General features: G+C 39.0%; 1 protein-coding gene across 3 annotated transcripts in view; it reads left to right on the forward strand.

Moving 5' to 3' along the window:
- The first annotated feature begins 8754 nt into the window (after window positions 1-8754).
- Window positions 8755-25123, forward strand: part of AOPEP (aminopeptidase O (putative)) — a 359188-nt gene continuing 342819 nt past the window's right edge. For all 3 annotated transcript variants that reach the window (XR_013994463.1, XM_081066804.1, XM_081066805.1), the window contains exon 1: window positions 8755-8888. The gene's annotated coding sequence lies outside the window, so the exon portion shown is untranslated. The remainder of the gene's footprint in view (window positions 8889-25123) is intronic.

Genomic DNA, 25123 nt, shown 5'->3' on the forward strand with positions numbered 1-25123 from the left:
TATAAGCTTGAGTATTCTGAGATGATCATCTTAATCCATTGCAACACTAGAGATTCAGAGAAAGTAGATAGAGGAAGGGAGAAAAGAGTGCAACTGAAATGCTTGAAAACAAATAAAAAAAAGGAGGAGAGAGAGTTCCGCAAGTTTCCCATGTTTCCTCTGACCCAACTGCCTCCCTGCACTTGGATTCTGTGACTCACTACTGTATTTTTATAATAAATTCCCTTACATTATACTTGAAACCAGAGTTCCAACTAATACAAACATCCATTCAGTGGTAACCTTTTCTTAGGAGACAAGAGATTAGTGTTTATCAACCCTTTTACGGAAGTGTCTGTATTTTAGGTGGGTTTTAAAATCAGAATCCTTCAAGTATTGTTATTATTGGCAGCGATGAAATTAGAAACATTTAGTGACTTTTCAAAGGCCTCCAATCAAGTTGAATCCCACAGATTCCTAAGAATATACTCATATATATACACTCAAAGTCTGACAATTCAGTTTGCAAACTTGCCACCATGAGCTTACATTGACAGCACTGTACAAACAGCTCAGTAAGGTTTCATAACTTTGGTATATGAGTGTCTCACACCTGTGTTTGTGTCAATGTGTGGCAGTGTCTCGCTGACTGGTGTTCATTATTGTTATTTCGTGCTTTTGTGTGCCGTTGTGAAAATGTCTGAGCTTGAATTAGAGCAATGAACAAACACTAAATTTCTTGTTAAACTTGGCAAGAGTGGAAGTGAAATAAGCACATATTAGTCCAAGTTTATGGGGAGAATGTCATGAAGAAAATGGCAGTGTACAAATGGATTAAACGTTTTCCTGAGGGGAGAGAACACGTCACTGATGAAGAGAAGTCACGGCAGCCAGTAACGAGCAGAACGTAAGAAAACATTGCAAAAATTCATCGAATTGTGCATCCAAATTGTCGGCTGACTGTGAGAAGCATAGCAGACCAAGTAAACATCAATAGAGAAATAATAGGAAAATCTTAACTGAAAATCTTGGCATGAGAAAGGTGTGTGCAAAAATAGTCCCGAAGTTGCTCACCAATGAACAAAAACAAAAGAAAGTCGGAGTTTGCCAAAAACTTTTTGAGAGGCAGGATGATGTATTGGGCTGTGTTATCACTGGTTAAGAAACATGGGTGAGCCAATATGACCCTGAAACAAAGTGTCAAAGTGCACAATGGAAATCAGCCAATTCTCCACAACCAAAAATATTCCATCAATCCAAATCAAGAGTCAAAACGATGTTGTTAAACTTTTTTGATATCGGAGGAATTATTCATTATGAATTTGTACCAGCTGGACAAACAGTTAACCAAGTTTACTATTTGGAAGTGCTGAAAAGGCTGCATGAAAAAGTTAGACAACCTGAACTTTTCACCAACAATTCATGGCTCTTACATCACGACAATGCACCAGCTCACACGGCACTGTCTGTGAGGGAGATTTTAGCCAGTAAACAAATAACTGTATTGGAACACCCTCTTTACTCACCTGAGCTGGCTCCCAATGACTTCTTTCTTTACCCGAAGATAAAGGAAATATTGAAAGGAAAACATTTTGATGACATTCAGGACATCAAGGGTAATATGATGACAGCTCTTTAATATGATGATGGCCATTCCAGAAAAAGAGTTCCAAAATTGCTTCGAAGGGTGGACTAGGTGCTGGCATCGGTGCATAGCTTCCCAAGGGGAGTTCTTTGAAGGTGACTGTAGTGATATTCAGCAATGAGGTATGTAGCACTTTTTCTAGGATGAGTTTGCAAACTTAATTGTCAGACTGCACGTGTGTGTGTGTGTATACTCTTCTCTCTACAGTGGAAATGTAACGGCTGCGTGCGATGTCAGAGGGGTAGTAGATGGGGAAGGGGGGTTGTCACTGTATGAGGGATATAAGTGATAAATGTCTAACTATTACATTGCTTTGTGCACCTGAAACTAACAAAAAAATGTTTAAAAACATCTCTCGAGGCTGGGAGAAGTTTTTACTGTTTGTGAGATCATTGTGGTCTTACTGGTGGGCAAATGGACTCCAATTCTCCCTATCATTGGTGATCAGTGCAACTTGCTTCATCTGCCTAAACATGATGGGTAAGAGGAGTCCTCCTACAGGGGATTGCTTCGGTAGCCAGCACCCAGTCCCTTGTGAGAGGTTCCCACCAGAGAAAGCTGTACTGGCATCTTCCCAAAGCTATGCTGTTGGGTTTGTGCTTGGGTGAAGTGTTCCACTGTGCTATGTAGATAAAATATGCTTCCCTTCAGAGCCATCCATAGGAAAGGTTTACCTTCTCAAGTATCTGCTTTCCTGCATCCCAAAAACATGGGCACAAAAGTCAGACAAGAGTCTTATCTTTCATTCATCCATTCTTTCAATTAATAAATCAATATGTACTGAGCATGTTCTTAACCAGTCCAAGCTAGGTGTTGAAGCTGGCCAACCACTTAGTCCTTTGGTTCTGTCTGCCAGAATGGCCATCCTGGGGATATCCCAGACCATCTCCCTTTCACCTCTTCCACTTTTCCCCATCTTCATCTCTCTAGGTTTGTCAACATCCATCTCCACTCCCCAATTTTATCCTAATTTGTCTTTTCTTGCCATCTCTGCTTTGTTATTCAGAACCCACTTAGGACACAAATCCAGAGCTCTGACCTCTGGCCTTGGTAATAAACCACGTTTATCTCCACAGTAGCCTGAAAGGTCTTTGATATCAGGTATGCAAGGTGTGACAATTAAGTTCATGAACTCATCCTAGAAAAAGTGCTACATATCTCATTGCTGAATATCACTATGGTAGCCTTTGAAGTACTCCCCTTGGGAAGCTATGCACCGAGGCCAGGGTCTAGTCCACCCTTCAAAGCAATTTCGGAACTCTTTTACTGAAATGGCCATCAGAGCTGGCATCGTATTACACTTGATGTCCTGAATGTCATAAAAATGTTTTCCTTTCAATATTTCCTTTATCTTCAGGTAAAGAAAGAAGTCAGCTCAGGGGCCAGCTCAGGTAAGTAGGGAAGGTGTTCCAATACAGTTATTTGTTTACTGGCTAAAATCTCCCTCACAGACAGTGCCCTGTGAGCTGGTGCATTGTCGTGATGCAAGAGCCATGAATTGTTGGTGAAAAGTTCAGGTCATTTTTGTCAAACTTTTTCATGCAGCCTTTTCAACACTTCCAAATAGTAAACTTGGTTAACTGTTTGTCCAGTTGGTACAAATTCATAGTGAATAATCCCTCAGATATCAAAACAGGTTAGCAACATTGTTGCAACAAGTTTGTGAACTAAATTGTCAGAACTTCATACATTAAAAAGAGAAAGATAGTAGCAGCAACAGAAGCAAGAAGAATAGGAGTAAAATCAGAAGTATCAACAGTGAGTACTATTTATGCATTGTAAACAAGACTTGGTATAGAAAAGAGTGAAGAGGGAAATCTGCAAAACACACAAAACTGCTGAAATTCTTTCTTTTTCTTTTCTAACTGCAAACAACAAAAATTAATTGCAAGTGACAGCAGTAACAACAACAAAACCCCCAAACCTTTATTAAATTAAGGTGTTAAACCAGAAGCAACGTTGTTTACTAAGAACTCCAGATGGAGATACCAGTGGCTGGGTCAGCATCTCAACAATGTCAGCAATGACTCAGGCTTTTTCTCCCCATCCTTCCTCAGCATGTTGACTTTTCATCCTTATGCTTACCACACGTGGTCAAGATGGCTGCTAGGCACCCCAAACATCTTTTTCCTCATGTTAGTATCACAAGCAATAAAGAAAGGAACAGTGCTATGCCCGCTAGCTCTCCTTTTATGACTATATTTTATTAAGAGGGAAAATCAGTCCCAGGAGCCCTTAGCAGACTTCCCCTTCCATCTCATTGGCCAGATTGGGCAACACGGTTGCCTGTAGCTATAAGGAGAGCTGGGACCATAAATAAGGGCCAGAGAGGAAAGGGATTCCATAACTGGTTTATATTTACAACTATTCATCCATTGGGACTGGAACAGGGGCCTGCCTTCTCTGAGGTCAGCAAGTTTTCTTCCACAAATCAATGTTCTGTTAATAAGGGAAAAAATGGATATTAGGTAGGATACAATAAGTGAGGCTACAAATGTGCAGCACTTGGCTTTATTATGAAACTGAATTTAGGAGTTACTGCCTTCGGACAATACCTCTTTCAGGCCTTTGCTTTTTCTGGCCTCAATGGTTTGGTGTCACTGAAGTGAGACACCATGTCCTCTGAGAGGATTTTTTCTTCTTGCTGTTCAGGCCTGCATGAAATCTGCAAATGTCTTTACTGTGTATTTTCCTTTTGACTCCTACTCCTTATATCAGTTAAGTTTGGTAGAAGAAACAGACCCAAAATAAAGTGACTTAAAAAAATAGAGCAGCTTATTTCCCTCAGTACAAGTGCAGAGGTAGATAGTTCAGAGCTGGTATTATGGCTCTGTCCATAAACTCCTCAGGGATTCATATTTTGTTGCTTTCACATAAGGCTTTGAAGGTTGAATTTTAATCAAGATGGATACTCTAGGAGGATCCAACACATCTGCATTCCAATCAATAGGAAAAAGACAAACTTATGTCCCATCAGTTTTATAAGGATGGTTGCCACATTATACTTACTACAAGTAACCACCACTTGGTCACAGGGCCAAATCTAGTTGCAAGGGAAGCTGAAAAACATTGTCTATTCTGAGTAGCCATGTGTCCAGCTAGGAAAGGATATTCTATTATCTAAAATGTGAGGGTTCTATTCGTATGAAGAAAAGTGACTGGATATTGAAGGACAGCCAGCAGTGTCTGTTTTCCTTTCCTCTATTTACCTAGTTCACCTGAGCCAAGTCAGAAATTCTTTTGAAATTGAAAGTGCACTAAATCTCAGAGGGGATATAAACAGATTTCATGGAGCTGACAGCATCAAAGGGAAAAATAGTTACTAATTAAAAGCATGTTTGAAACTAGGATATACATACTCCAATTATGTAGACCTAAGGAAAGTACCTATACTTCTGGCATGAATAAATACTCATAAATATGAGTTTTAGAACTGAAAGACTAGCTAAGGATTTTCAGGAGCTATTGAATGAATACAAGATGTTAACTCTGTCATTTTGAGTCTGTGATATTTGTATATGTAAACAAACATTTAAATAAAAATTATAACTTCATCAATAATTTTCATCGAAAAATTATTTTCTAGAAAATTATTTTTTGAATGCATTATGACAGCATCCTGAACTCTTGGGACCCAATCAAATTACTTTTCTTTTATGATAATTTTCTTAATAGACCTTTGAGATTTATCTTTAAGAAGAAATATACAAATTATGGGTAAGCCAAAAGCAGGGGTGGAAGGGGTCAGACGAGTTTTATTTAATTTTCATTTTAACCTATTTTTCTATGCAGAGTGGTAATTAACAAATTATGTTTGAAAATGAAGCATTTATGACATTGCTGTGTTTGTGTATCAAGAATATAAAATGACTTAAAATTTACCTTTTTCTATGTATTTTGAGATAAGAAAAATTGACAAAAATATCAGGATTTTTTAATATTTCAGATTTCAACTAAAGCATCTACACTGAAGGAAAGACGGAACTTATATAATTATAGTTTTAATTGTTGCGCAAGAATCCTTCACAGAAAACGCACCGTATTTGACATATTTGACCAGAGTCAAATCCTAGAAATCGATTTCTCGTTTAAAAAATTACATTTATTCATAATACTTTACTTTGTAAAATGTAACTCTTCCTACATAACCATGAGAACAGGTGGAAAGAAAAAAAGACAATGGAAGGGGATCTATATTCTTATGAGTACAAACATAACAACGCAAAGTGTCAGCTGAAGCATGGTCATGATTGGTACTATATGAATGACTCAGAAAACCCTGATAGCTCATATCAAGTGGTTTATTGTCTTGGCTCTAGCTGTTTGTTTTAACTGCCACATAACGGAATTTTAAGTGCATGCTTTTCCAGTTTTCTGAGTTCATTTTACCCTGGATCGTCAAAATGAGAAAACTCTTGTATATAAACCAACTTTTTATAACTTGTAAATATCAGAAATTACCATGCTCTTGATTTCAATCCAAGCTTTAAAATTCTATTTGAAATCTTTAATGTGAAAAAGAGGGTTTTTGTTTTTTCTGGAGGAAATTTCATCGTGCCAATTTAATGCCATTTTTAAAAATCAAATTTATACTACAGTTCAACTGTTTCTCATTTTTATCATTTTACTAAAATTATTTTCACTGGAATCAATTCTTGTTCTTTTACATATAAACCTTATACTGATGTTATAATTCAGTATTATTTTTTTCTCTCCATGACAAATTATAGCCATTAGAGCTTCTGGCATTATGATCTTTCTTTTGTGTTAATTAACCAAAACCAATTTTTTTCCTACACAAGCTTTGTAGATCAAATTTTGTCAAGAAAATTAGATTTTTTCCATTAAGTTTTAAGAAATGATAAATTTTACTATGTCTATTTTTCTCAATTTTCCCTGTTTTCAATGTTACTAATCAGCAGTTATTTTTCAGTTAGTTTTTACAGTTTTAACAAAACTATGTCTGTTTTTAGCCACTGTTAATTTCATTTTGTATTGATTACTTTCATCAAATCCAGTTTTCCCTGTCAATCTAGTTACAATATCCTTGGTATTAAAATAGCAAGGCAAAAAAAAAAAAAAAAAAAAAAACCACGAACAATTCTAGGCAACTATTCTCACATTTTTAGTGGCTTTATAAAACAGAATTTTACAAATGGAATGATCTTAGGAATCCCTTTATTGAATCCTCTTATTTTACAAGTGAGAAAACAGGTGTGGAAAAATTAAGTGACTTGTCGGAAGAGAGATAACGAATGCTTGAGCAAAGTGATCAGTAAGGATGGAGTCTACTGGCAGATGTGAAAATGTTGCGATCAAGGTCAGGACATGTTTAGTTGGACAGTGGGACAACGAAGAGGGATAAGTCCAAGATAATCCTGGATCTCAAGCTTGGGTGACTAGGTGGGTATTGATGCCATTCACTGAGACAGGGAATATTTGAGTAGGTTAGGTTTAAGGAAGAAGGGAGATAATGAGTTCAGTTTTAGATGTCAAGTTTGAGATTTCAACTAGACACCTAAGTGGAATTTGCGTATTTCAATAAGAAAATTTTTAAAGCTTTGCATAGAGTTAGACTTGAGAGTTATCAGTTTATAGGTGGTAGTCACACGAAAGTAGACAAGTCACCATCCTGGGGAAATATCCACCAAGGAGGGAAAGTTGTGGCCTACACATATATAGGGCTGTTTTTATTTTTGTTGTTGTTGTTCAAAAGTTTAACAAAATTTCATTTAGTGACCAACATTTAAAATTTGGGAGATTTTATGTAAGTAGCTGAAAATTGATTTCTCTTTTAAAATGAGGGGATATGACATCACAAAAATGAGCTGGCATTCCTGGCAGGCAAAAATAAACTAGAGCTGCGTAGGGAGACCATGAGCTCCAGTTCTCCATATTTTCTATCCACTAGCTTCACTCCTTTGTGTTCACTGCCTGGGCACGTAGCCTTTTGGATTTGCAGCTTATGATTTAGCGTAAGAAGATCAAGGGTGAAAAAGTTAAGGAAAAAGAAAGAGGAGCCCCTTAATGGAAACTGAGGGGAGATGGTCAGAAAGGTAAGAGGAGAACCAAGAGGGCTTGGTAACAAAGAAGAAAATGGACTAGGGTTGAAAAGAGAAGTAGCAAATCTTGTGAAGTATTAGAAATTGTTTTAGCTATATTATCCAGCTATTTGCTCAGGCCCAAAATTTAGGAGGAGGCGTTTTTCACACCTTTCTTTTCCTTATCCTCCTTATTAAATACATCAACAAGTTTATCATATCCACCTCCAGATTATTTCTCATATTGGTCCATTTATTTCCATCATTTCCTACCTGATCATTGCAAAAGCAACTGTTTTCTCTGCATCCTTTCTTGCCTCCCAATAGTTCACTGTATACACAGCAGCCAGGCTGATCTTATAAAACCAGATCCTGTCGCTCACGTGTTTTAAACTCTTCCCTGGCTTCTCATTACACTTCAAAACAAATCATGCCCCTTACAATGACCTAGAAAGTCTCTGCAATGTCAGGACTCTCCTTGCCTTGTTGATCTCATCATCTATTCTGCCCCTAGCCTATTTTCTCACTTTCTCAAAGGCATCACATTCTGTCTTCTCCCCATGGCTTGCAAACATGTTGATCCTTCTCTTGGTTCGTCTTCCTCCAGACCGTTACAGAGTTGGCTGCTTCTCTCCGTTCAGAGAGCCTCCTCAGAGGGCTCTTCTTTGACATCTCAAACTAAAAAGGCACCCTCCCTTCTTTAGTTTTTCAGCAACTCATTTTCCTTCCATCACTTATGATCTCTAAGAAGGCATATGGATTTGTTGAGACTCAGTGTTCTCTGCCAGAAGGTATCTACACGAGGTCCAGCACGTGCTCGACTGGCACAGAGCAGGACTTGGCTAAATTATGGTGGAATGAATGAGTATGTAAACAATAGTCAGATACAGTAGAAGCAGAGTGAAAAAACGGAATAAAAATCGCACTTGTGAATTTCAGTAACATTTTTTCGTCAGTGCCCACAAGGTTTTATAATTCGGAGTAGTTTACTGGGTAACAGGGCAACCCGACAAACCCCCCAATTAACCCAACTGCTCGCGTGGTCCCTGTCCGCGCCTGCGCAGACCTCACCGCGGCGGGGCAACCCAGCTTTCCTCCAGCGGGTGCACTAGGCCCACCACGACCCCGGCGCGCGTGGATGACGTCACGGGCGCGCGGCCCCGTAGCCCGTAGTAACCCCGAGTCTGCGGAAGTGGAGACCGCTGGGCAGGCAGCTGAGACAGGTAACCTGTGTGCTCCTTGTTGGGTCCCTGCTTTCCTCAACTCCTGCGCCAGGATGGCGGTGGGGACCGCAGCATCCCGTTGCGAAGGCGATCGGGAGCCCGCTCCTACCGCCGTCTTTCTCCGGTCTTGGGGTCCCCAGTCCCTCTCAGGCGTCCCGGACTCCTAGAGGCTGGCCCCGTCCTGGGGACTGGGCTGAGCCGCCACTTCCCTCCGCCCTCGCTCTCGGGGTGGTGATGGACTCTGACTCACGTCTCTCCCGTGGCACCGACCCTCCTTTATCCTGCAGTTGCCACCTCCTTCCTCCCTTGCCTCCAGGCCCATCTCACCCTGTCCTCCGCGCTCCTCGCTCCGCAGGGCTCAACTCCAGTCCGGTTTAAGCAGACAAAACAGTTTCAGATTCTGTTCATTTCCACTTGCAGCAAAAGCCATCCACCACCCCTCTTCCCCGCCCCCGAGGATCAAAACTTGCTGTACCTCAAGAGCACTTGTTCTCTGTCCGTCTGCAGTTCTGCTCCGTAATGCATGTGTTTGTTGGGTAAGGGGCTGGCGCAGTGTTGTCAAAATATGTTGTGATAATAAATGATTCACATGGGGTCCAGTCAACTGTGGAGATGGAGGGAACAGTTACAACATGTCATTAAAATGTTCCTTCTTCCTGGATGTCTTTTTGGTATTCAGGCAATAATGACAATTACCCGTCCAAAGGTAACCATAAAATAAATAAGCAACAGAAACCCAGTACGAAGGTTGAGACCGCCAAGAAATAATAGGATTCATATTGTTGGTAAAGGAATACCGGTTATCACAAAACCACCCAGAACAGATAGGGAAGAAGAAGCAAGCAGGATTCTGAAACCTTTGATCTCCTTGATGGACTGGTTTTGTATTGTACCTTTAATACGTTCCATTATTCATATAATTCTGAGAAGCCTAACAAATGACTTGCCAATTGGTAAGATTTAGTTCTTCTATTTGGAGGACAAAGTAGAGTAAGTTTAGAGAACAGTAGTAATCACTCATTGTTGACCATGTGCCATATCCCAGGGACTGTTCAGCACTTTCCCTGTGTTTTCTCCTTCGCTCACACAGCGATCTTGTGAGTTGGGAATTATCCTCAATTGACAGAGAAGGAAGCTGAGCCGGGTCAGTGATGTGAAATTAACTTGCCAAACGTTCATAGTAACTAAATGGTGGAGCCAGGCTTTAAATTCAGGTTTGTGTATGACTGCAAAGCCTGTACTTTGAAAAAAATAAATCACTACTGTTAATGATCAAATTCTAGGCTTTTTACAACAGTCACGCATAATTCTATGAGTTTGTTCACTCATCTATCCAAATTATTTGACACTGTCTAATATCTTTAGTATTAAGTTCTCATACCTGGAATTCAAACACCTGGAAAACTAAATTTGTGATACACACATGCGCGCGCACACACGGGTGCACGCTCCATCTTTATCTTTAAGAATGAGATAAATGGCAAGTAAGATTGCTTTATCCAACCCTTCTGTTTGGAGCCCTCAGCGAATGAATAATTTTGGCTAGTTGCAAGTTTTCCCTCTTTAGAAATGAAAATCGTATTTTGACTATTTTGGATAGAATAATTTTAAGTGCACGAAACAATTCCTTTTTAAACACTAAGTTTATTGAACATATTTTAACCTTCCCTATGCTTCAGAGTAGTCATTCTGAATGTCATTTGTTGTCCTCCTGTGTTGTAGCCCTCAGAGCTTTTATTGTATTTGATCCCCAAACTTTTTTTGCATTTTGAGTTTGCCTGTATTTTGTGTTGTTCATTTCTTAATGTCACCAAGAAATGGTAAACCATTGCAATTAAAACTAGGGACTGGGGAATCACACTTCCAGGATTTAAGTCCTAGCTCTCCCATGTGCTAGCAAGACATTGGGCTGGGGCAAGGTGGTTGACCCCTGTACACCGCAGTTTCCTCATTTGTAAAATGTGAATAATAGTACTTTTCTCAGAAGATTGTTCTGAGGATAAGATGAGTTAGTATATGTAAAGAGCTTAGAACAAATCGGGCTCAATATTGTGAAGCCATATTGAGTGTTTGCTGATATTATTAGTCTGGTTTTGACCTTAATTTCTTTGAAAAGTGCATTCTAGTTCTTTGAAAGTTGTTATTGCTTCAATGATATTTAATACATGGTAATTACCAGTTTACTAGAAAATTAAATTATCCTAACTGGAATCCCTTATCCTAAGCCATTCTGGGAAAATGTTAATTTATTCACTGTTAAATTCACTTTTATTGTGTTTTTTTGTAATGCATTATACCTTTTCCTTGGGATGTTTGGAGTAGAGACTTCAAATATTTCATTTTCTATGTATCAAAATAGTGGACTTTTAATTTCTGTTTGAATTAGGGGCATATTTCAGTGGTTTAAATTATAGTTTACCAATACATGGGAACCCTCTCTACTTTTGAACTGAATAGCTGTTGTTACACGTCCATTTATAGTGCCCTGCACAGGTGTACTTTTGCACTCATGTTGTCATGATTCTTTGTGGACAAATACCTCTTTATAAAAACACCGTTATGTATAGGCCACAAATAGTGTAGGCTATACTCAGTATAGTTCTTTCCTTCTGTCTCCCTTCAAGGAGCTAAAGAAAATGGGCTCTATCAATAAAGTGAAATGATGTACCTTATGAAAATTATAAGACATGTATCCATTTCAGTGCGCATTTTAAACCAAGGCCAGCTAAGAATTGATACCGACTTCCTTTGGTATCCATAGCTAGGAACTCGAGAATAAGTGATCTGTCCTTTATTTTAATACCGTTAAGACTGGTACTCGTGTTAAAATTTCCTGTTGAAAATATAGGCTGTATTTTGTAAAGATTTTTTTTTGTTGTTTTAATTTATTTACTATTTTAACCATTTTTAAGTGTATAGTTCGTTGGCATTAAGAACATTCACACCATTTAATTATCACCATTATCCATTTCTAGCATTTTTAATCATCCCAAATAGAAACTCTGTACTCATTAAACAATAACTCCCCATTCCCTCACCTTCCCCTGTACCCCTTCCCTGTTTCAGCCCCTGGTGACCCCTATTCTACTTTCTGCCTCTGAATTTATCTATTCTAGGTATCTCATATAGGTGGAATTATACACTATCCTTTTGTGTCTGGTTTATTTTACTTGGCATGTTTTCACAGTTCATGTTGTAGCATTTATCAGAATTTCATTTCTTTTTATGACTCAATAATATTTCATAGTATGTATGCATATGCTATACTTTTGGTGCATATTGAATTATCTTATTTTTTATTTTTCTTTCTTCTTAAATTTATTTAAACTGAAAAAAAAATCGTTCACCTATTTTACTTCTCCTAGCCCCCACTCTCTGTCACTGGCAACTGCCAATCTCTTTCTCTATGAGCTTGATTTTTGAAAAAAAATTATTTTCAGATTTCACATGTTATAAGAGAGATCATATTTTTGTCTTTCTCTATCTGACTAATCTCACTTAGCATAATTCACTTGAGGTCCATATTGTTGCAAATGGGAAGAATTCATTCTTTTTATGACTAAATAATATTCCATTGTGTGTATGTGTGTGTGTGCATGCACGTGTGTGTGCACATGTATCACAATTTCTTTATTCCTTCATCTATTGATGGACACTTAGGTTGTTTCCACATCTTGGCTATTGTAAATAATGCTGCAATGAACATGGCGCTGTTTTCCTGTTCTTTGGATAAATCAGAAGTGGAATTGCTGGATCATATGGTAGTTGTATTTTTAATTTTATGAGGAACCTCCATAGTGGCTGTACCAATTTACATTCCCACCAACAGTGCGCAAGGGGGGTTTCCTTTTCTCCACATGCTCACCTACATGTACTTATTATTTCTAGTCTTTTTGATGATAGCCATTCCAACAGGTGTGAGGTGATATCTCATGGTGGTTTGATTTGCATTTCCCTGATGATTAATGATGTTGAGCATCTTTTCATGTACCTGTTGGCATCTACATGTCTTCTTTGGAAAAATGTTCAGATGTTCTGCCCACTTTTTAATCAGATTGTTTGTTTATTTTGCTATTGAGTTGTATGATTTTTTTATATATTTTGGATATTAACCCCTCACCAGATAAATGATTCACAAATATTGTCTCCCATTCAGTAGGTTGTCTTTTCATTATGTTGATGGTTTTCTTTGCTGTGCAGAAGCTTTTTAATTTGTTGTAGTCCATTTGTTCATTTTTGCTTTTGCTTTTGGTGTCAGTTTTAAAAAAATCGCCAAGACCTGTGTCAAGGAGCTTACCACCAATGTTTTCTAGGAGTTTTAGCATTTTAGGTCTTATGTTCAAGTCTTTATTTCAAGTAAATTTTTGTATATGATATAAGATAGTGGTCCAGTTTCATTTTTTTGTCTGTGGCTGTCCAATTTTCGCAGCACAATTTATTGAAGAGACTGTCTTTTCCCCATTGTATATTACGGCTCCTTTGTTGTAAATTAATTGACCATATATGTGTGCGTGTTTACTTCTGTGCTCTCTACTGGTATTCTATTCCATTCATCTGCGTGTCTGTTTTTAGGTGAATTATGCCTCTTTATGCTTCTCATTTCATGTGGTATGAACTTAATACTTGGTGATTTGATTTGACTGTGAGCTACTAGAAAATAGGAATGAAAATCTCAACCAAAATAACATTGTTAGTAAACTAAGCACAAAATACTTGGTAACAATGTTAAACTGGAACTTGAGCATACATTACCGTGTTATTTTTCTTTTCACCTAATATTTTGTCTAAAAAATAGGAAGGACAAAAATAATGATAACATTACCTAGTATTTTTATAGTATTTACAGTATGCCAGGCATTGTTCCAAGTGCTTTACCTTTGAAGTAGGTACTATCATTCTGTTTCACAGATGAAGAAACTGAGGCACAGAGAAATTAAATGAGTTGTTAAAATTATGAGGCTGGTAGATGGTGAAATTGGGATTTGAACCCAGGCTGTGTGGCTCCAAAGTTGATTTATCTTAAGTTTTGGGTTGACCCTTAGATCAAAATCAACTTTGCGATGTAAATTGTTTCCCTGCTACACTCTTCCATTATCCTTCATTTCGTATGATCTTTAAAACAGAACATTACTTCTGAGTTTAGGCAATGGAAGAGCAACTGAACCCAAACTCAAAAGGAAACAGGTGCCTCTCATTTGATTCGGGTGATAGCATTTTAATGGCATTCAGACTGCATTCCCACAGCTTAGTTCATATTATCTTTCTCTGAGAGCCTTGTCTTTGAAAAGCAGAACTTGAAACTTTTTATGATCTCATATTGCATCTATATTGTGTGGGTGTTTGACTTTAGACATTGTACAGTTCTCACACTACTGTTTTGTGCATAGAAAGAGCTTTTTGTTCATAATATTGTTATTGACTGTCACAATAGTTTATGGCACACTCATTTTGTTGCTAACTCATTACTCTGCGTTGCTTGATTTCTGAAGAAATTACTCTGAAAGAGCATTTATATATATATATAATCAATTTCATTATGATTTTTTCTTGGCTTATTTTTGCTTACATTTTATTTCTTTGATACTTGCAACTGAGGGTTTAGTTTTTGAAACTGATGGGAATCAGGATGTGCTTGATATATTTTGGCCACAAAGGAGATATATTAGCCCATTTATTTGGCATCAGCAATATCTTGTGTTTGTAGCAAGTATGGTTTATATTTGGAGGTATGAACTGTTTGAGTACTGTCTGGTAGAAATAGAACTATAGAATGAGTGTTAGGGTTTTAAGCTGCTTTAGATATATCTCTTTTATCCTTCATTCAGCAGTTGGGCATCTGAAGCCTGGGATGATTAAATGATTTGTCTATATTCATATGGTATTATAATCCATTAAGAAAAGACTACCAATGTTCTGTGTGCTTTGGGATCATACCTCATTGTATTTGTGTAGCATCCTTACTTTAAGAAGGGACTCCCAAGTTTTTTACTCATATGTACTTATTATCATGCTTGTAATAATGTTTTCTGGGTGAGAGATAATGGCCTGAATTAGATAGGCTGCAGAGAGAATGACCTGATACGATGGGTCCAAGAGATACTTAGTTTAAAGTGATAGTTATTTATGTGTAGGTGAGAATAAGATCTGGGCTGATCCCCAGGATTATAGCTTGGGTAACTGGGTAGATGGTGCTGTCATTCACTAGAAGAACTTAGAAATCAGGGCAGAGCATATGGATTTGATGTGGACAGAGCATGGATTGCATGGACAAGTGAGAAATATTGAAAGTCGAGTTACAGGACACAGCAACATCTAAAGGAGTGGGAGAAGGAAGTTGCCAAAAAGGTAGGAAGATACAGAGGAGAGAATGGTGTTGCAAACACCAAAAGAGGAGTGACTTTTAAGAAGGGTATAGTAACTTGCATTAATGTTCCAAATGAAGGGCTGAAAGAATCTACTGAAGTTGATAACTAGGAAGTCATTTGCCCCCACTGTGGCGTTTCAGTGGCATTGTAGCGATGTGAGCCCTGAGTAGTGACAGCGTACTGACAGTGAGGTGGAGTACGATGGGGATAGGAAGTGAAGACAGCTCTTTAAAGGAACTTGGCTATGAGGACAGGGAGAAGAGTTAGAGGGAGATGTGGAAGTAGGGAAGGGTTTTTATTCATTTGTGGGTGTTTTTGTTTTTGTTTTCCTGCTAAGAAGAGATCGGAACATTCATTTCTGAGGTAAAAAGAGCTGAGAAAGAGGAAGAAGTTGAGGCAGAGGATTTAGAGGGTGGGATGGTTGATGAAGTAAGGTCCCAGAGGAGGGCTGGGGAGAAGGGTAAGAATAGATGTAAATAAGTTCATAGTATGGGGAAGAATATATGGGAGTTCTTGTCTGATGGTAGCAAATCGTCTTAAGTGAAGCAGGTAAATCTGTTGATATTGAGTGTTGATTTGGCGGGGTGGGGATTGAGGGGAGCGGGAGAAGTTTCAAATAGTCACTAAGGGGAAGGGACAGGAGATGAGGGGGTCACTAGAGAGAGACATGAAGGGTTGCCTGCCTGGTAGTGCTGCGAGTCCCCCTGAGGTTGGAATCTGTGAATATGTAGTGTCAGCAATTTTCGTGGTTGTGTGATATTTGTTTGCCTTTGTTGAGCTCAGTACACCAAGTTTAGAAGAAGAAATTTGGATGATTCAGTTGGTTGAGGGTTAGGTTTTATAGGTTATAGAAGAGGTGTGTCAGAAGGATGAGAGGGCAAGAGAGTTGGGGTTCAATGTTCTACGAGTGAAGGCAGAAATGAAGCATGTTACGTAAGGAAGGCCGCAGACCAGGGCTTCTTAACTTCAGAAACATGTGTCAGTCTCTGCTGTGGGGACTGGCCTTTGCAGTGGAGGCTTAGCATCCCTGGGCTCGCTTACTGGATGCCAGTAGCTGGTACCTCCAGTTGTGACAATCAAAAATGTCTCCAGACACTGCCGAATGTCTTCTGAGGGGCAAACTCATCCCGGACTGGAAGCACTAGAGTCAGAAGGAACAGGTAGATAGGAGAAAATGGAAAAGCCAAATGACTGGAGTTTCAATGAAATAAGTAAGATTTGGGGAATAAGCAAGAAAAAGAGCAGGGAGGATAGGAGGTTGTGTTCTGAGGTTAGACGTGGACATTAAATATTTCAGAGGTGTTGCTGACCCAAGTAATGAAAATGTCAAGAATGGACCATTGGTTTGCTAAGTGGAGTGAGGGTTGTTGGCGCTGAGGGGTAATTTTGGGAGAGAGCGAAAATAGCCTGTAGTTACGGAGCAAGTTGGAAAAGTAGCAGATGGAACAGCCCAAGAGTTTCTGAAATGAAACTAGAACTGAGACTTTTTGGATGTTTATTTCCTTACTCCGTCCACTGAGTTTTTCTCAGCTGCTTTTCTAACATGATCAGTTCCCTGAATTTGTCTCTTCCTCCTGTAGTGTTTTTAAAAATCATGGAATTGATCCAGCTTGTTTTCATTAAGTGAGTAGGTTTTTCTGTTTGTTTTTTCTTTTGCTCTCTATTGTTTCCTATTTATTTTTAACTTAATTATATACATGTATAATGTTGACTGAGAAGTGATTACAGTGGGCTCTGAGCAGGACACAAACTACTTGTGAAAGGTGCCTTTAAATGCTATTTCCTGTGTTTGATTAATTTATACTTTTAGTGGAACTTGCTCTTTTACCTTGTTTAATGAGCTTTGTTATTCATTATTCATCAGACAAAACAGACACAAACTCATAGATACGGAGAACAAACATAGTTGTCAGATGGGAGTGGGTTGGGGGGCTGGGTGAAAAAGGGGAAGGGATTAAGTACAACTTGGTTGTTACAAAGTAGTCATGGGGATGTAGAGTACAGCACAGGAATATAGTCAATAATATGGTAATAAGTATGTATGGTGTCATGTGGGTACTAGACTTATTGGGGGATCACTTCGTAAGTTATAGAAATGTTTAACCACTATGCTGTACACCTGACACTAATATAATATTGCATGTCAACTGTAATTGAAAAATAAAAGAATTAAAAAATAAGTAATGGCTATTAACTGCCTCCTCTTTTACAGAGCATTAAAAAAATAAATCTTACACAGATAAAAGCTGACCTAGGATTTGTTATTGTATCACAAGTGTTGTCATTGCAAAATAGGAAGTAGGTAGGTAGCATTAAAAGCTTTGATATTTTTACTTGATTCTCATACAAATTATATTTCATGGAAGCTGGCCTATTTGATACCGTATAAAAAGCAGCTTCTATCAAGGAATACCCTATGATAGCTAAATCCCCTGTTGGTGATTAGCAGTGATAGTTTATGACCTCATTTCCATACATAAGTATGAGGATTTCTGAGAAAAAAGTTAGTTTATTACCTCAGTAAAGAGTGATAACCACATTTTCATTTGGAGCTGCTGTGTTTGGCTGTTTAGGATATAGCATCTTAAAAGAGAAATGGGTTGCTCTTTCTAAACCATGAAAATGGACATTCATATCAAACAGGAAAACATGTCAGAAGACACATTTGGTTGGAGAAGTCGCACTTTAAAAGGTGGCAGCAGTACATCCATCCCATCGTTGCTGTCTATAAGTGACGCTAAATGATGTGTGAGCTCAGGCTGCAGCAATGCCCAGTACTGGGGCAAACCCAGGATTCTTCAGTGCTCACACTGGAGCAAATGCCTGCCGAAGGACTTCGACCGTCATGTGTAACAACACTTGATTCAGATAAAGAGCCTCTTTTAGTTTCTGGAAATACCATGGTTATATACAGTTTATGCAGTGCTTAGTCATTTTCTTACAACGATTTCAGAAAGTCATATATTTACACTACATGGTAAATTATTAATGCTTTGCAGTATTTGCAACATTTAACCAGTTTGTGGCTAATACTTAAAAACATCCTTCCCTGTTGGTGTAGTTCTGTATCCGTACTCCAGGTTTATACTTTTTCCTTAAGCATATATCAAAGTCTCAAAAAAAAAAAAAACCCAAAAAACCTGTTTAACCTTATTTTTAAAACTTTCTAATTAACATGGTCTCAAACTGTCAGTTACATGTTCAAATTTAGAAGATAAGTGAGTTAGCTCAGTTGGTTAGAGAGCGGTGCTCTTAACAACAAGGTTGCTGGTTCGATCCCCACATGGGCCACTGTGAGCTGCGCCCTCCACAACTACATTGAAACAATGACTTGACTTAGAGCTGATGGGTCCTGGAAAAAAGCACTTAAAATAAATAAAAGTTTAAAATTTAAAATAAATAAGTAAATAAATAATAAAAATAAAAGATAAGTGAGCTCTTGAAGATCTTCTGAGCTCTGAAGATATTTAAGCTATATCCATTGCATTTTCTTATCTTACTCCCAAATGCTTTTCAGTTTCTAGGAATTTATTGAAGTCGCTTTCCTTGGGAAGGATGAACTGCATACCTGAGCAGTTCATCACTTAGAACCTGATATTGGGAGTATATTTTAAACTTTGATGAGTTGGATTTGAAAGCCATTTAGAGAGAATGGGGCACCCGATTGTAGTGTGTAAATTGGACCTGTCTGAATGGAGAAACCTTTGTATTTATTCATGAAAGGCCAGAATGTAAATATTGAGAACTGAAGGCTTCCTAGATTTCTAAGAATCTTTGAGTTTGTACTTGACCTGATTTTGCCTCTGGATGCAGTACTCCTTTTGAGTTTGTCTGTACAGCTGTAGCCCTGTGACAATGACCAAATAAATCACTAAATGTTAGGAGCCTGTCTTGATTTCCAGCCAAAGGAAGTGTAGTTTCCGAAGACAGGAACAGAGGGATCTCTTGCCCTTCTTCCTAAGTATATAGTTTCCTATAGAGACAGAGGGGCTGTCCATGCAGCATACAAAGTGGGTGCTTTAAGGTCAGACAGAGGCCAGGAACTGAGGGAAGGGTAGAAAGGGCGTTTATCCCTGGAGTTGCCAACAGAGGACAGCTTATCACTCGTACTCCAACTTTTGCGTGATGGGAATTTCTTGAAGATACTGAGCAGCAAGAATCCTACACAGGAAGCCCTAGAGCATGTGTTTAGAGCATTGGCCAGATGGAGCCATTTTATAGCATCATTGAACTCCACAGTGTACCGTGAATAGTGCTGGTTGGGAGAAGGCCACAGTTCAGTTAAGCCCATGGTTCTTAAAGACTGGTCTCTGGGCCAGCAGTGCCAATGTCACCTGGAACTTGTTAGAAATACAAATTCTCGGAGCCCAGTAGTTTGTTTTAACAAGATCTGTGGGGGTTTCTAAATGCACATCAAGTTTGAAAACCACTGGCCCAGGCAATTCAAAGTGGTGGAGAACTGCTTTCCTAATTGTGGTGGCAAAGTCACAAGGTTGAGGGGAAAAAATGAGTGAAACCTTCGTTGCATGCCACAACATCCTTTCATCTATCTTTACATGGGAATGGCAATCCTCTTACAGAGTTTGCTGTATTTCAAGCTAAGCTGAAGGACAGAAAACATACTGGTGTTTTCACTGTAGATATGTAACAGGTGACGCCGTGCTTGTAGGTGCAGAATACCCCCTGTTCATAGCTGCAGTCCACATTGGAATCTAAATTCTGCCAGGCTGTAATGGAAGAGAGCTTTCACCTTGCTCCTTTTTCATTTTAAATATTCCTGATGATTATTCTTTTTGTTTTTGCATTTTATAGATGCAGTGACCTCTTCGAATCTTATTTTCATGACTTCATGATAGCAAGAGTTGGTTCCAGTAGCTAAGTAATTTGGAAGCATTAGGGTATATAAGAATTACCCGGACATCTTATTTAAAATGTGGGTGGGCGCCGGCCTGGTGGCTCAGGTGGTTGGAGCTCCATGCTCCTAACACTGAAGGCTGCCAGTTCGATTCCCACATGGGCCAATGGGCTCTCAACCACAAGGTTGCTGGTTCAACTACTCGAGTCCCACAAGGGTTGGTGGGCTGCGCCCCCTGCAACTAGCAACGGCAACTGAACCTGGACCTGAGCTACGCCCTCCACAACTAAGACTCAAAGGACAACAACTTGAAGCTGAACGGCACCCTCCAAAGGACAAAGGATTGTTGTCCTTTCAATCAATTAAGATTGAAAGGACAACAACTTGACTTGGAAAAAAAAGTCCTGGAAGTACACACTGTTCCCCAATAAAGTCCTGTTCCCCTTCCCCAATAAAATCTTTAAAAAAAAAAAAAGTGGGTTAATAGCCCCTCCCCATCCCTAGAGATCCTGACTTAGTAGATGTGACATAGTGTCCAGGAATCTGCATTTTTAACAAGCACCACTCCCACCAGCCTGCCCCTCCCCAATTGATTCTAGTATATGTGATCCTTTGACCACACTTTGAAAAAACAGATCTCCAAGAAGAGTGGTGATTTATCTGATTATAATTTTATTGTGGGAGATGTCTGAGATACAAATATTTTCATAAGTTTCTGGTAATATTTACAGATATGAATCTTAATTGCTAATAACGAAGCTACCTGAATGTTTACTGTTCACTGGGAAATCGTAGAGATACGTGGGATAAAATTCTTTGAGAGATCATGAGTAGTCTTCCTAGGTTAAAAATGTCCCCCAAAGTCCACTTTGATAGTGTAATATTATAATACAAAACCAATCAGACTTAAAAATTTTGTAGTTCTATAATTAATATTTCTGAATAATCTAAGGAGGCCTACCTTTACACTTATGGGGCTACGTATCAAAAATTTACACAGTAACAAACTCTATTAACTCTATTAACTTTTCAGTCTTGAAACCATGTGCTAGGAGCATAGAAGGCATCACGAGTGTTAAGAAAATACTGTGTTAATGAGCCTGCAGTTCACTGTCAGGGGCAGGAGTAGCTTTATCTAACATGATGTATGATTATTTTCTGCGTGGAATTTTATAAAATGGTGTTGTCTCTAGCTTACAGAAAGGTGATTAATGAACAAGAATGGGGCAGGAAGCATTTCTCTCTCTTCTGTTCTCTTTGGAGAAAGTCTCCTGTTACTGTCTTACTCAATGTCTCACTTCCATGATTCAGGTAGGACTTCCTGAAAAGGGTAAGAATAAAGACAGTGGTGTGTTCTTGTTTCACCTACTTACCATGGATAACTACAAACAGATGTAGGTGTTCTCTCTTTGCAATGGGAAAAGGGAATAAAAGACGGGAATTAAAATTCTAGCGTCTTCAATGTTGTTTTTTTTTTTATTTTTGGACAGAGAGTTGGGGGAGGGTATATATAATGACATCCCCTGTCAGGAGTGAGGTAAGCTCCTGTGGGGACAGAGTCCCAGAGAGCAGTTTCCAGGCTCTCGGCCTCACGTGGAAAGGTGCTGGCTCGTTTATTAGATGGCCATCAACTGTAATCAGATGGCCATCCGCTGTGGCTGGGTGGCCATCAGCTGTTACCGGTTAGCCATTAGCCACTAATATAACTGCCGTGGCTACTCTGGGGGCTTGGTTGGTTGGTCGGTTGGTTGGCAGAGAAGAAGACGGCAGGTTGCGGATTGTGTGTCTCCTGCTTCCTGTGTCTCCAATCCAGCCGCCAGTGAGATTATATTGGTATGACTCCCCTACCTATGGCTCGGTGGGTGTTCCTTTTTGGCCTCATCATATCCTGTGTTCTTATGTGGGGAGCAGAACCAGAGACCCTGCATAACAGCTCCTGTTAGGAAGCTGTTTGAAACCACCCACGGTAGTAATATTTCAAAGTGAAATCTAACCCATATTTCCTTCTTTAGGAGGAATAGGTGTGGTAGAGTTCAGACTCTCTTTATTCACTAGAGACGCTACTTTAAAAGTGGGCCCTTCTGCAGGCTTTCAGGATTGCTGTTGGCAGGAAGGAAGCAGGGTCAAAAAAAGCCCTGTGGGGACAGAGCCAGGAGTGCAGTTTCCAGGCTCTCGGCCTCACGTGGAAAGGTGCTGGCTCAGGTAGTAAATGGCCATCGACTGTGATTGGAGGGCCATCAGCTGTGACTAGTAAGCCATTGGCCACTAGTATAACTGCCGTGGCTACACTAGCAGAAAATGGGTGCTAGCAAGAAGATGGTGGCTGGCAAGTGCGGATTGCAGTTAGCAAGTGGGGTTGGTTGGCAGAGAGAAGTGGACCGCAGGTTGCGGATAATGTGGCTCCTGCTTCCTGTGTCTCCAGCCCAGCCACCGGTGAGACTATAGTGGTATGACACCCCTACCTATGGCTCCGTGGGTGTTCCTTTTTGACCTCACCATATCTTGCGTTCTTATGTGGGGAACGGGAGCAGAGACCCCGCCTGACACCCTGTGTGACAAGCCCCACCCAGATGATCATGGGACAGTTACCCTTCTGCCAAGTTCAACTCTGTTTGACAGCAGAGCGTGGCAGTAGCACCCAGACTGTACCACACCCTACCCAAGAGCTTGTAGAGAAGACCTGGCATCCTTGTTCTAGCAGCTGCTTCCCTCATGGAGGCCTGCTGCCCACCATTTTCCTCCACCATCCACTCCAGTGTTATTCTCAAGTACTTTTTCTTGGCAAAGTGCTGGCCCTGTTGCTCCCACTGAACATGTGCCTTTGTAGAAAATTATAAAATAGAACTTCATAGAATAGAAAAAATGTTCTGTTTCCTGAACATTCTCATTTTCTCATCATTTTTAAAGTGTAGATACAAATATGTTACCAGGCTAAGCTGTTTTTTTTTTTTTTAAACCAGTGTTTTCTTGATTTGTGTGCAAGATGAGTTAAAGTGGCACATGGATAAGCATGTACCACTTTTGAATCTTAATAGTTATGTATCTGTTTTAATATAAGGTAGAAAAATGTAAATTAGCAAATCAAACCATGATTTTATGGCTATTATAAAAGGTGAGTCGATGGTAAAGTAAGTGGATTGCAAAAAAATATTTAATAATCACACAAATGGTGTGAGGATGGCAAGAATACTGAAGGTCATACATGGCTGAAGTTTGGGAAATACTGTTTTCAGTGAATACTCAAGGCTGTACTTTTTGAAATAGTCTATAAAATAATATACAAAATGGCTTCCAAGATTTAAATGCTGTGCCATGTTGGAAGAAGATGTGTCTCGGCGTAGCATAGCTCTTTTATCTGCAAGTTCCTGTTCAGATTAATATGCATCTCTCTTTTGGGGATTTTTTTTGAAGACTTTTATTAAAATACAGCTAACGTACAATATTATATTATTTTCAGGGGTTCAACATAGTTATTAAACATTTATAGACCTAAACAAGTGATCGCCATGGTAAGTCCAGCAACCATCTGACACTGTACCACGCTATCACAATATTATTGACAATATTCCCCATGTTGTATATTACATCCCTATGACTTATTTGTTTTATTCCTGGAAATCTGGACCTCTTATTTCCTTTCACCTTCCCCCCCTTTTTAAGTTTTTTAATTACAGTTGACATTCAATATAATTTTATATTAATTTCAGGTGTACAGCGTAGAGGTTGGACATTTATATAATTTATATAGTCATTTATATAGATCCCCCTGACTAGTCTAGTACCTACCTGGCACCATACGTAGTTATTACCATATTATTGACTATATTCCCTATGTATTACTTTACATCCCCATAACTTTTGTAACTGCCAATTTGCACTTCTGAACCCCTTCACCTTTTCACCCTGCTCCTCAACCTTTCTCCCATCTATCACCCCGATAAATACAGTACCCATCTGACACCATACATAGTTATTGCAGTATTGTTGATTGTATTTCTTATGCCATTTCTACTTCCCCATGACTACTTTGTAACAGCCAATTTGTACTTCTTAATCCCTTTTCCTTTTTCATCCCCCCTCCAAAACCCCTCTATCTGGCAACCATCAAAATTTTTTCTATATTTATGAGTTTGTTTCTGTTTTGTTTGTTTGTTTATTTTGTTCTTTAGATTCTACATGTAAGTCAAATCACATTGCATCTATCTTTCTCTGTCTGACATACTCCACTCAGCACAGTAATCTCCAGGTCCATCCATGCTGCCACAGATGGCAAGAACCCATTCCCTTCCATGGCCAAGCAATATTCCACTGTATATATGTACCACCTCTTCTTTATCCATCGACAGACACCTAGGTTGCCTCCACATCTGCAATGAACATATGGATGCATACAGCTCCTTGAAGTAGCCTTTTGGGTTTCTTTGGATAAATTCCCAGAAGTGGGATTATTGGGTTCTTCTTTGTCTCTTGTTATAGTCTTTGTTTTAAAGTCTATTTTGTCTAGTATAAGTATTGTTACCACAACTTTTTGTTTGTTTGTTTCCATTTTCATGAAATATTTTTTTCCATTCCTTTACTTTCATTCTGTGTGTGTCTTTCTATCTGAAATGAGTCTCTTGTAGGCAGCATATGTAAGGGTCTTGTTTTCTTATCCATTAAGCTACCCTTTGTTTTGATTGGAACATTTAATCTATTTACATTTAAAGTAATTGTTGAAAGATACGTAGTTATTGCCGATTTTTTATTCACATTTTTTTATCTTTTTTTTCATCTTAAAAAGATGCCCCTTTAACATTTCTCATAATACTGGTTTGATGATGATGAACTACGTTAGCTTTTTCTTGTCAGAGAAGTTCTTTATCTGTCCTTTGATTCTAAATGATAGCGTCTCTGGGTAATCTTGGTTGTATGTCCTGGCTTTCATCACTTTGAATATTTCATGCCAGTCCCTTCTGGCTTGCAAAGTTTTGTTGAGAAATCAGCTGACAGTCTTATGGGAGCTCCCTATTAGGTAA

This window comes from Rhinolophus hipposideros (genome assembly GCF_964194185.1).
Source record: "Rhinolophus hipposideros genome assembly, chromosome: 11".
Classification (NCBI taxonomy): domain Eukaryota; kingdom Metazoa; phylum Chordata; class Mammalia; order Chiroptera; family Rhinolophidae; genus Rhinolophus; species Rhinolophus hipposideros.